Raw genomic sequence first — 13,727 nt, 5'->3', positions numbered from 1 at the left:
CTTCTACCTCCCCATATATAAGTACGGAGTGGAGTTTGCAAGTGAAAAGAAACTTTGTGTTCCCAAAAAGCTAGGTAAAGTGCGGCTTCACACACACTTATCTCTCAGAACTGAGCATGTGGGTAGACGTTCGTTCATCTAGCACAAAGGGAACGGTTTGCAGGAGAAACTTTTACTCTGGTTTCTCAGTCTGTTTCCTAGTGCCGGTTTGAAGTTCCTGCAGTTTTCACTGTAAAACCGAGTTGGAGCTTGTACCTCTGCATATATATGTATGGAGTGGAGTTTGCAAGTGAAAAGAAACTTTGTGTTCCCAACAAGCTAGGTGAAGGACGGCTTTCACACACACTTATCTCTCAAAACTGAGCATGTGGAGAGACTTTTCTTCCTCTAGCACAAAGGGAACGGGTTGCAGGAGAAAGTTTTACTTTGGTTTCTCAGTCTGTTTCCTAGTGCCGGTTTGAAGTTCCTGCAGTTTTCACTGTAAAACCGAGTTGGAGCTAGTACCTCCCCTTATATATGTATGGATTTGAGGTTCCAAGTGAAAAGAAACTTTGTGTTCCAAACAAGCTAGGTGAAGGTCGGCTTTCACACACACTTATCTCTCAGAACTGAGCATGTGGAGAGACGTTCGTTCATCTAGAACAAAGGAACGGGTTGCAGGAAAAACATTTACTCTGGTTTCTCAGTCTGTTTCCTAGTGCCGGTTTGAAGTTCCTGCAGTTTTCACTGTAAAACCGAGTTGGAGGTAGTATTTACCCATATATATGTATGGAGTGGGGAATGCAACTGAAAAGAAATTTTGGGTTCCCAACAAGCTATGTGAAGGACGACTTTCACAGACACTTATCTCTCAGAAATGAGCATGTGGAGAGACGTTCGTTCATCTAGCATAAAGGGAACGGTTTGCAGGAGAAACTTTTACTCTGGTTTCTCAGACTGTTTCCTAGTGCCGGTTAGAATTTCCTGCAGATTTCACTGTAAAATCGAGTTGGAGCTTGTACCTCCCCATATATAAGTATGGAGTGGAGTTTGCAAGTGAAAAGAAACTTTGATTTCCCAACAAGCTAGGTGAAGTACGGCTTTCACACACACTTATCTCTCAGAACTGAGCATGTGGAGAGACGTTTGTTCAACTAGCACAAAGGGAACGGGTTGCAGGAGATACTTTTACTGAGGTTTCTCAGTCTGTTTCCTAGTGCCGGTTTCAAGTTCCTGCAGTTTTCACTGTAAAACCGATTTGGAGTTTGTACCTCCCCATATATAGGTATTGAGTGGAGTTTGCAACTGAAAAGAATCTTTGTGTTCCCAACAAGCTAGGTGAAGGACGGCTTACACACAGACTTATATCTCAGAACTGAGCATGTGGAGAGACGTTCGTTCATCTAGCTCAAATTTAACGGGTTGCAGGAGAAACATTTACTCTGGTTTCTCAGTCTGTTTCCTAGTGCCGGTTTGAAGTTCCTGCAGTTTTCACTGTAAAACCGAGTTGGAGCTAGTACCTCCCCATATATAAGTATGGAGTGGAGTTTGCAAGTGAAAAGAATCTTTGTGTTCCCAACAAGCTAGGTGAAGGACGGCTTTCACACACACTTATCTCTCAGAACTGAGCATGTGGAGAGACGTTCGTTCATCTAGCACGAAGGGAACGGGTTGCAGGAGATACTTTTACTCTGGTTTCTCAGTCTGTTTCCTAGTGCCGGTATGAAGTTCCTGCAATTATCACTTTAAAACCGATTTGGAGCTCGTACCTCCCCATATATATGTATGGAGTGGAGTTTGCAACTGAAAAGATACTTTGTGTTCCCAACAAGCTAGGTGAAGGACGACTTCCACACCCGCTTATCTCTCAGAACTGATCATGTGGAGAGAAGTTCATTCACCTAGCCCAAAGTAACGGGTTGCAGGAGAAAATTTTACTCTGGTTTCTCAGTCTGTTTCCTAGTGCAGGTTTGAATTTCCTGCAGTTTTCACTGTAAAACCGTTGTGGAGCTCGTACCTCACCATATATACGTCTGGAGTGGAGTTTACAAGTGAAAAGAAACTTTGTGTTCCCAACAAGCAAGGTGAAGGACGGCTTTCGAACACACTTATCTCTCAGAACTGAGCATGTGGAAAGACGATCGTTCCTCTAGCACAAAGGGAACGGGTTGCAGGAGAAACTTTTACTCTGGTTTCTCAGTCTGTTTCCTAGTGCCTGTTTGAAGTTCCTGCAGTTTTCACAGTAAAACAGCGTTGGAGCTAGTAACCCCCCATATATATGTATGGAGTGGATTTAGCAACTGAAAAGAAACTTTGTGTACCCTACAAGCAAGGTGAAGGACGGCTTTCACACCCACTTATCTCTAAGAAATGAGCATGTGGAGAGACGTTCGTTCATATAGCACAAATGGAACTGGTTGCAGGGGAAACTTTTACTCTGGTTTCTCAGTCTGTTTCCTAGTGCCGGTTTGAATTTCCTGCAGTTGTCACTGTAATACCGAGTTGGAGCTAGTACCTCCCCATATATATGTATGGAGTGGAGTTTACAACTGAAATAAAGCTTGTGTTCCCAACAAGCTAGGTGAAGGACGGCATTCACACACACTTGTCTCTCAGAACTGAGCATGTGGAGACACGTTCGTTCATCTAGCACAAAGGGAAATGTTTGCAGGAGAAATTTTACTCTGGTTTCTCAGTCTGTTTCGTAGCGCCGGTTTGAAGTTCCTGCAGTTTTCACTGTAAAACCGAGTTGGAGCTAGTACCTCCCCATATATATGTCGGATGTGGTGTTTGCAAGTGAAAAGAAACTTTGAGTTCCCAACAAGCTAGGTGAAGGACGGCTTTCACACACTCTTATCTCTCAGAACTGAGCATGTGGAGAGAGGTTCGTTCATCTAGCACAAAGGGAACGGTTTGCAGGAGAATCTTTTACACTGGTTTCTCAGTCTGTTTCCTAGCGCCGTTTTGAAGTTCCTGCAGTTTTCACTGTAAAACCGAGTTGGGGCTAGTACCTCCCCATATATATGTATGGAGTGGAGATTGCAAGTGAAAAGAACTTTGTGTTCCCAACAAGCTAGATAAGGACGGCTTCCACACACACTTATCTCTCAGAATTGAGCATGTGGAGAGAAGTTCGTTCATCTAGCACAAAGGGAACCGGTTGCAGGAGAAAATTTTTCTCTGGTTTCTCAGTCTGTTTCCTAGCGCCAGTTTAATGTTCCTGCAGTTTTCACTGTAAAACCGAGTTGGAGCTAGTACCTCCCCATATATATGTCTGAAGTGGAGTTTGCAAGTGAAAAGAAACTTTGTGTTCCCAACAAGCTAGGTGAAGGACGGCTTTCACACACACAAATCTGTCAGAACTGAGCATGTGGAGAGGCTTTCATTCATCTTGAACAAAGGGAACGGTTTGCAGGAGAAACTTTTACTCTGGTTTCTCAGTCTGTTTCCTAGTGCCGGTTTGAAGTTCCTGCAGTTTTCACAGTAAAACAGCGTTGGAGCTAGTAACCCCCCATATATATGTATGGAGTGGAGTTAGCAACTGAAAAGAAACTTTGTGTACCCTACAAGCAAGGTGAAGGACGGCTTTCACACCCACTTATCTCTAAGAAATGAGCATGTGGAGAGACGTTCGTTCATATAGCACAAATGGAACTGGTTGCAGGGGAAACTTTTACTCTGGTTTCTCAGTCTGTTTCCTAGTGCCGGTTTGAAGTTCCTGCAGTTTTCACTGTAAAACCGAGTTGGAGCTCGTACCTCCCCATATATATCTATGCAGTGGAGTTTGCAAGTGAAATGAAACTTGTGTTCCCAACAATCTAGGTGAAGGACGGCTTTCACACACACATATCTCTCAGAACTGAGCATGTGGAGAGACGTTCGTTCATCTAGCAGAAAGGGAACGGTTTGCTGGAAAATCTTTTACTCTGGATTCTCAGTCTGTTTCCCAGTGCCGGTTTGACGTTCCTTCAGTTTTCACAGTAAAACCGAGTTGGAGCTAGTACCTCCCCATATATATGTATAGAGTGGAGTTTGAAAGTGAAAATAAACTATGTGTTCCCAACAAGCTAGGTGAATGATGCTTTCAAACACAGTTATCTCTCAGAAATGAGCATGTGGAGAGTCGTTCGTTCATCTAGCACAAAGGGAACGGGTTGCAGGGGAAACTTTTACTCTGGTTTCTCAGTCTGCTTCCTAGTGCCGTTTTGAAGTTTCTGCAGTTTGCACTGTAAAATGGAGTTGGAGCTAGTACCTCCCCATATATATGTATGGAGTGGAGTTTGTAAGTGAAAAGAAACTTTGTGTTCCCAACAAGCTATGTGAAGGACGGCTTTCACACACAATTATCTCTCAGAACTGAGCATGTGGAGAGACGTTCGTTCATCTAGCACAAAGGAAACGGTTTGCAGGAGAAACTTTTACTCTGGTTTCTCAGTCTGTTTCCTACTGCCGGTTTGAAGTTCCTGCAGTTTTCACTGTAAAACCGAGTTGGAGCTTGTACCTCCCCATATATATGTATGGAGTGGAATTTGCAAGTGAAAAGAAAATTTGTGTTCCCAAAAAACTAGGTGAAGGTCGTCATTCACACACACTTATCTCTCAGAACTGAGCATGTGGAGAGACGTTCGTTCATCTAGAACAAAGAGAACGGTTTGCAGGAGAAACTTTTACTCTGGTTTCTCAGTCTGTTTCATAGTGCCGGTTTGAATTTCCTGCAGGTTTCACTGTAAAACCGAGTTGGAGCTAGTACATACCCATACATATGTATGGATTGGGGTTTGCAACTGAAAAAAATTTTGTGTTCCCAACAAGCTAGGTGAAGGACGGCTTTCACACACAAATATCTCTCAGAACTGAGCATGTGGAGAGACGTTCGTTCACCTAGCACGAATGGAACGGGTTGTAGGAGAAACTTTTACTCTGGTTTCTCAGTCTGTTTCCTAGTACCGGTTGGAAGTTCCTGCAATTTTCACTGTAAAACAGAGTTGGAGCTAGTACCTACCCATACATATGTATGGTGTGGGGTTTGCAACTGAAAAGAGATTTTGTGTTCCTAACAAGCTATGTGAAGGACGGCTTCACACACAATTATCTCTCAGAACTGAGCATGTGGAGAGACGTTCGTTCGTCTAGCACAAAGGGAACGGTTTGCAGGAGAAACTTTTACTCTGGTTTCTCAGTCTGTTTCCTAGTGCCGGTTTGAAGTTCCTGCAGTTTTCACTGTAAAACAGAGTTGGAGCTAGAACCTCCCAATATATATGTATGGAGTGGAGTTTGCAAATGAAAAGAAACTTTGTGTTCCCAACAAGAAAGTTGAAGGGCGGCTTTCACACACTCTTATCTCTCAGAACTGAGCATGTGGAGAGAGGTTCGTTCATCTAGCACAAAGGGAACGGTTTGCAGCAGAATCTTTTACACTGGTTTCTCAGTCTGTTTCCTAGCGCCGTTTTGAAGTTCCTGCAGTTTTCACTGTAAAACCGAGTTGGAGCTAGTACCTCCCCATATATATGTATGGAGTGGAGATTGCAAGTGAAAAGAACTTTGTGTTCTCAACAAGCTAGATAAGGACGGCTTCCACACACACTTATCTCTCAGAATTGAGCATGTGGAGAGAAGTTCGTTCATGTAGCACAAAGGGAACCGGTTGCAGGAGAAAATTTTTCTCTGGTTTCTCAGTCTGTTTCCTAGCGCCAGTTTAATGTTCCTGCAGTTTTCACTGTAAAACCGAGTTGGAGCTAGTACCTCCCCATATATATGTCTGAAGTGGAGTTTGCAAGTGAAAAGAAACTTTGTGTTCCCAACAAGCTAGGTGAAGGACGGCTTTCACACACACAAATCTCTCAGAACTGAGCATGTGGAGAGGCTTTCGTTCATCTTGAACAACGGGAACGGTTTGCAGGAGAAACTTTTACTCTGGTTTCTCAGTCTGTTTCCTAGTGCCGGTTTGAAGTTCCTGCAGTTTTCACAGTAAAACAGCGTTGGAGCTAGTAACCCCCCATATATATGTATGGAGTGGAGTTAGCAACTGAAAAGAAACTTTGTGTACCCTACAAGCAAGGTGAAGGACGGCTTTCACACCCACTTATCTCTAAGAAATGGGCATGTGGAGAGACGTTCGTTCATATAGCACAAATGGAACTGGTTGCAGGGGAAACTTTTACTCTGGTTTCTCAGTCTGTTTCCTAGTGCCGGTTTGAAGTTCCTGCAGTTTTCACTGTAAAACCGAGTTGGAGCTCGTACCTCCCCATATATATCTATGCAGTGGAGTTTGCAAGTGAAATGAAACTTTGTGTTCCCAACAATCTAGGTGAAGGACGGCTTTCACACACACATATCTCTCAGAACTGAGCATGTGGAGAGACGTTCGTTCATCTAGCAGAAAGGGAACGGTTTGCTGGAAAATCTTTTACTCTGGTTTCTCAGTCTGTTTCCCAGTGCCGGTTTGACGTTCCTTCAGTTTTCACAGTAAAACCGAGTTGGAGCTAGTACCTCCCCATATATATGTATAGAGTGGAGTTTGAAAGTGAAAATAAACTATGTGTTCCCAACAAGCTAGGTGAATGATGCTTTCAAACACAGTTATCTCTCAGAAATGAGCATGTGGAGAGTCGTTCGTTCATCTAGCACAAAGGGAACGGGTTGCAGGAGAAAATTTTACTCTGGTTTCTCAGACTGTTTCCTAGTGCAGGTTTGAATTTCCTGCAGTTTTCACTGTAAAACCGTTGTGGAGCTCGTACCTCACCATATATACGTCTGGAGTGGAGTTTACAAGTGAAAAGAAACTTTGTGTTCCCAACAAGCAAGGTGAAGGACGGCTTTCGAACACACTTATCTCTCAGAACTGAGCATGTGGAAAGACGATCGTTCCTCTAGCACAAAGGGAACGGGTTGCAGGGGAAACTATTACTCTGGTTTCTCAGTCTTTTTCCTAGCGCCGGTTTCAATTTCCTGCAGTTTTCACTGTAAAACCGAGTTGGAGCTTGTACCTCCCCATATATATGTATGGAGTGGAGTTTGCAAGTGTAAAGAAACTTTGTGTTCCCAACATGCTAGGTGAAGGACGGCTTTCACACACACTTATCTCTCAGAACTGAGCATGTGGAGAGACCTTCGTTCATCTAGCACAAAGGGAACGGGTTGCAGGAGAAACTTTTACTCTGGTTTCTCAGTCTGTTTCCTAGTGCCTGTTTGAAGTTCCTGCAGTTTTCACAGTAAAACAGCGTTGGAGCTAGTAACCCCCCATATATATGTATGGAGTGGATTTAGCAACTGAAAAGAAACTTTGTGTACCCTACAAGCAAGGTGAAGGACGGCTTTCACACCCACTTATCTCTAAGAAATGAGCATGTGGAGAGACGTTCGTTCATATAGCACAAATGGAACTGGTTGCAGGGGAAACTTTTACTCTGGTTTCTCAGTCTGTTTCCTAGTGCCGGTTTGAATTTCCTGCAGTTGTCACTGTAATACCGAGTTGGAGCTAGTACCTCCCCATATATATGTATGGAGTGGAGTTTACAACTGAAATAAAGCTTGTGTTCCCAACAAGCTAGGTGAAGGACGGCATTCACACACACTTGTCTCTCAGAACTGAGCATGTGGAGACACGTTCGTTCATCTAGCACAAAGGGAAATGTTTGCAGGAGAAATTTTACTCTGGTTTCTCAGTCTGTTTCGTAGCGCCGGTTTGAAGTTCCTGCAGTTTTCACTGTAAAACCGAGTTGGAGCTAGTACCTCCCCATATATATGTCGGATGTGGTGTTTGCAAGTGAAAAGAAACTTTGAGTTCCCAACAAGCTAGGTGAAGGACGGCTTTCACACACTCTTATCTCTCAGAACTGAGCATGTGGAGAGAGGTTCGTTCATCTAGCACAAAGGGAACGGTTTGCAGGAGAATCTTTTACACTGGTTTCTCAGTCTGTTTCCTAGCGCCGTTTTGAAGTTCCTGCAGTTTTCACTGTAAAACCGAGTTGGGGCTAGTACCTCCCCATATATATGTATGGAGTGGAGATTGCAAGTGAAAAGAACTTTGTGTTCCCAACAAGCTAGATAAGGACGGCTTCCACACACACTTATCTCTCAGAATTGAGCATGTGGAGAGAAGTTCGTTCATCTAGCACAAAGGGAACCGGTTGCAGGAGAAAATTTTTCTCTGGTTTCTCAGTCTGTTTCCTAGCGCCAGTTTAATGTTCCTGCAGTTTTCACTGTAAAACCGAGTTGGAGCTAGTACCTCCCCATATATATGTCTGAAGTGGAGTTTGCAAGTGAAAAGAAACTTTGTGTTCCTAACAAGCTAGGTGAAGGACGGCTTTCACACACACAAATCTGTCAGAACTGAGCATGTGGAGAGGCTTTCGTTCATCTTGAACAAAGGGAACGGTTTGCAGGAGAAACTTTTACTCTGGTTTCTCAGTCTGTTTCCTAGTGCCGGTTTGAAGTTCCTGCAGTTTTCACAGTAAAACAGCGTTGGAGCTAGTAACCCCCCATATATATGTATGGAGTGGAGTTAGCAACTGAAAAGAAACTTTGTGTACCCTACAAGCAAGGTGAAGGACGGCTTTCACACCCACTTATCTCTAAGAAATGAGCATGTGGAGAGACGTTCGTTCATATAGCACAAATGGAACTGGTTGCAGGGGAAACTTTTACTCTGGTTTCTCAGTCTGTTTCCTAGTGCCGGTTTGAAGTTCCTGCAGTTTTCACTGTAAAACCGAGTTGGAGCTCGTACCTCCCCATATATATCTATGCAGTGGAGTTTGCAAGTGAAATGAAACTTGTGTTCCCAACAATCTAGGTGAAGGACGGCTTTCACACACACATATCTCTCAGAACTGAGCATGTGGAGAGACGTTCGTTCATGTAGCAGAAAGGGAACGGTTTGCTGGAAAATCTTTTACTCTGGATTCTCAGTCTGTTTCCCAGTGCCGGTTTGACGTTCCTTCAGTTTTCACAGTAAAACCGAGTTGGAGCTAGTACCTCCCCATATATATGTATAGAGTGGAGTCTGAAAGTGAAAATAAACTATGTGTTCCCAACAAGCTAGGTGAATGATGCTTTCAAACACAGTTATCTCTCAGAAATGAGCATGTGGAGAGTCGTTCGTTCATCTAGCACAAAGGGAACGGGTTGCAGGGGAAACTTTTACTCTGGTTTCTCAGTCTGCTTCCTAGTGCCGTTTTGAAGTTTCTGCAGTTTGCACTGTAAAATGGAGTTGGAGCTAGTACCTCCCCATATATATGTATGGAGTGGAGTTTGTAAGTGAAAAGAAACTTTGTGTTCCTAACAAGCTATGTGAAGGACGGCTTTCACACACAATTATCTCTCAGAACTGAGCATGTGGAGAGACGTTCGTTCATCTAGCACAAAGGAAACGGTTTGCAGGAGAAACTTTTACTCTGGTTTCTCAGTCTGTTTCCTACTGCCGGTTTGAAGTTCCTGCAGTTTTCACTGTAAAACCGAGTTGGAGCTTGTACCTCCCCATATATATGTATGGAGTGGAATTTGCAAGTGAAAAGAAAATTTGTGTTCCCAAAAAACTAGGTGAAGGTCGTCATTCACACACACTTATCTCTCAGAACTGAGCATGTGGAGAGACGTTCGTTCATCTAGAACAAAGAGAACGGTTTGCAGGAGAAACTTTTACTCTGGTTTCTCAGTCTGTTTCATAGTGCCGGTTTGAATTTCCTGCAGGTTTCACTGTAAAACCGAGTTGGAGCTAGTACATACCCATACATATGTATGGAGTGGGGTTTGCAACTGAAAATAAATTTTGTGTTCCCAACAAGCTAGGTGAAGGACGGCTTTCACACACAAATATCTCTCAGAACTGAGCATGTGGAGAGACGTTCGTTCACCTAGCACGAAGGGAACGGGTTGTAGGAGAAACTTTTACTCTGGTTTCTCAGTCTGTTTCCTAGCGCCGGTTGGAAGTTCCTGCAATTTTCACTGTAAAACAGAGTTGGAGCTAGTACCTACCCATACATATGTATGGTGTGGGGTTTGCAACTGAAAAGAGATTTTGTGTTCCTAACAAGCTATGTGAAGGACGGCTTCACACACAATTATCTCTCAGAATTGAGCATGTGGAGAGAAGTTCGTTCATCTAGCACAAAGGGAACCGGTTGCAGGAGAAAATTTTTCTCTGGTTTCTCAGTCTGTTTCCTAGCGCCAGTTTAATGTTCCTGCAGTTTTCACTGTAAAACCGAGTTGGAGCTAGTACCTCCCCATATATATGTCTGAAGTGGAGTTTGCAAGTGAAAAGAAACTTTGTGTTCCCAACAAGCTAAGTGAAGGACGGCTTTCACACACACAAATCTCTCAGAACTGAGCATGTGGAGAGGCTTTCGTTCATCTTGAACAAAGGGAACGGTTTGCAGGAGAAACTTTTACTCTGGTTTCTCAGTCTGTTTCCTAGTGCCGGTTTGAAGTTCCTGCAGTTTTCACAGTAAAACAGCGTTGGAGCTAGTAACCCCCCATATATATGTATGGAGTGGAGTTAGCAACTGAAAAGAAACTTTGTGTACCCTACAAGCAAGGTGAAGGACGGCTTTCACACCCACTTATCTCTAAGAAATGGGCATGTGGAGAGACGTTCGTTCATATAGCACAAATGGAACTGGTTGCAGGGGAAACTTTTACTCTGGTTTCTCAGTCTGTTTCCTAGTGCCGGTTTGAAGTTCCTGCAGTTTTCACTGTAAAACCGAGTTGGAGCTCGTACCTCCCCATATATATCTATGCAGTGGAGTTTGCAAGTGAAATGAAACTTTGTGTTCCCAACAATCTAGGTGAAGGACGGCTTTCACACACACATATCTCTCAGAACTGAGCATGTGGAGAGACGTTCGTTCATCTAGCAGAAAGGGAACGGTTTGCTGGAAAATCTTTTACTCTGGTTTCTCAGTCTGTTTCCCAGTGCCGGTTTGACGTTCCTTCAGTTTTCACAGTAAAACCGAGTTGGAGCTAGTACCTCCCCATATATATGTATAGAGTGGAGTTTGAAAGTGAAAATAAACTATGTGTTCCCAACAAGCTAGGTGAATGATGCTTTCAAACACAGTTATCTCTCAGAAATGAGCATGTGGAGAGTCGTTCGTTCATCTAGCACAAAGGGAACGGGTTGCAGGGGAAACTTTTACTCTGGTTTCTCAGTCTGCTTCCTAGTGCCGTTTTGAAGTTTCTGCAGTTTGCACTGTAAAATGGAGTTGGAGCTAGTACCTCCCCATATATATGTATGGAGTGGAGTTTGTAAGTGAAAAGAAACTTTGTGTTCCCAACAAGCTATGTGAAGGACGGCTTTCACACACAATTATCTCTCAGAACTGAGCATGTGGAGAGACGTTCGTTCATCTAGCACAAAGGAAACGGTTTGCAGGAGAAACTTTTACTCTGGTTTCTCAGTCTGTTTCCTACTGCCGGTTTGAAGTTCCTGCAGTTTTCACTGTAAAAACGAGTTGGAGCTTGTACCTCCCCATATATATGTATGGAGTGGAATTTGCAAGTGAAAAGAAAATTTGTGTTCCCAAAAAACTAGGTGAAGGTCGTCATTCACACACACTTATCACTCAGAACTGAGCATGTGGAGAGACGTTCGTTCATCAAGCACCAAGGGAACGGGTTGCAGGAGAAACTTTTACTCTGGTTTCTCAGTCTGTTTCCTAGTGCCGGTTTGAAGTTCCTGCAGTTTTCACTGTAAAACAGAGTTGAAGCTAGTACCTCCCCTTATATATGTAAGGAGTGGAGTTTGCAAGTGATAAGAAACTTTGTGTTCCCAACAAGCTAGGTGAAGTACGGCTTTCACACCCACTTATCTCTCAGAATTGAGCATGTGGAGAGACGTTCGTTCCTCTAGCACAAAGGGAACGGGTTGCAGTAGAAACTTTTACTCTGGTTTCTCAGTCTGTTTCCTAGTGCCGGTTTGAATTTCCTGCAGTTGTCACTGTAATACCGAGTTGGAGCTAGTACCTCCCCATATATATATCTATGGAGTGGAGTTAGCATGTGAAAAGGAACTTTGTGTTCCCAACAAGCTAGGTGAAGGATGGCATTCACACACACATATCTCTCAGAACTTAGCATGTGGAGAGACGTTCGTTCATCTAGCAAAAATGGAACGGGTTGCAGGTGAACTTTTACTCTGGTTTCTCATTCTGTTTCCTAGTGCCGGTTTGAAGTTCCTACAGTTTTCAGTGTAAAACCGAGTTGGAGTTAGTACCTCCCCATATATATGTATGGAGTGGAGTTTACAACTGAAAAGAAAGCTTGTGTTCCCAACAAGCTAGGTGAAGGACGGCATTCACTCACACTTGTCTCTCAGAACTGAGCATGTGGAGACACGTTCGTTCATCTAGCACAAAGGGAAAGGTTTGCAGGAGAAACTTTTACTCTGGTTTCTCAGTCTGTTTCCTAGCTCCGGTTTGAAGTTCCTGCAGTTTTCACTGTAAAACCGAGTTGGAGCTAGTACCTCCCCATATATATGTCTGAAGTGGAGTTTGCAAATGAAAAGAAACTTTGTGTTCCCAACAAGCTAGGTGAAGGACGGCTTTCACACACACTAATCTCTCAGAACTGAGCATTTGGAGAGGCTTTCGTTCATCTAGAACAAAAGGAACGGTTTGCAGGAGTAAATTTTACTCTGGTTTCTCAGTCTGATTCCTAGTGCCGGTTTGAAGTTCCTGCAGTTTCACTGTAAAACCGAGTTGGAGCTAGTACCTCCCCATATATAAGTATGGAGTGGAGTTTGCTAGTGAAAAGAAAATTTGTGTTCCCAACAAGCTAGGTGAAGGACGGCTTTCACACACACTTATCTCTCAGAACTGAGCATGTGGAGAGACGTTTGTTCATCTAGCAAAAAGGGAACGGTTTGCAGGTGAATCTATTACTCTGGTTTCTCAGTCTGTTTCCTAGCGCCGGTTTGAAGTTCCTGCAGTTTTCACTGTAAAACAGAGTTGGAGCTAGTTCCTCCCCATATATATGTATGGAGAGGAGTTTGCAAGTGAAAAGAATCTTTGTGTTCTCAACAAGCTAGGTGACGGACGGCTTTCACACACACTTATCTCTCAGAACTGAGCATGTGGAGAGACGTTCGTTCCTCTGGCACAAAGGGAACGGGTTGCAGGAGAAACTTTTACTCTGGTTTCTCAGTCTGTTTCCTACTGCCGGTTTGAATTTCCTGCAGTTGTCACTGTAATACCGAGTTGGAGCTAGTACCTCCCCATATATATGTATGGAGTGGAGTTTACAACTGAAATAAAGCTTGTGTTCCCAACAAGCTAGGTGAAGGACGGCATTCACACACACTTGTCTCTCAGAACTGAGCATGTGGAGACACGTTCGTTCATCTAGCACAAAGGGAAATGTTTGCAGGAGAAATTTTACTCTGGTTTCTCAGTCTGTTTCCTAGCGCCGGTTTGAAGTTCCTGCAGTTTTCACTGTAAAACCGAGTTGGAGCTAGTACCTCCCCATATATATGTCGGATGTGGTGTTTGCAAGTGAAAAGAAACTTTGAGTTCCCAACAAGCTAGGTGAAGGACGGCTTTCACACACTCTTATCTCTCAGAACTGAGCATGTGGAGAGAGGTTCGTTCATGTAGCACAAAGGGAACGGTTTTCAGGAGAATCTTTTACACTGGTTTCTCAGTCTGTTTCCTAGCGCCGTTTTGAAGTTCCTGCAGTTTTCACTGTAAAACCGAGTTGGGGCAAGTACCTCCCCATATATATGTATGGAGTGGAGATTTCAAGTGAAAAGAACTTTG

The sequence above is a fragment of the Camelus dromedarius genome, chromosome 22, assembly GCF_036321535.1.
Source record: "Camelus dromedarius isolate mCamDro1 chromosome 22, mCamDro1.pat, whole genome shotgun sequence".
NCBI classification, from domain to species: domain Eukaryota; kingdom Metazoa; phylum Chordata; class Mammalia; order Artiodactyla; family Camelidae; genus Camelus; species Camelus dromedarius.
This window is presented reverse-complemented; position numbering follows the sequence as displayed.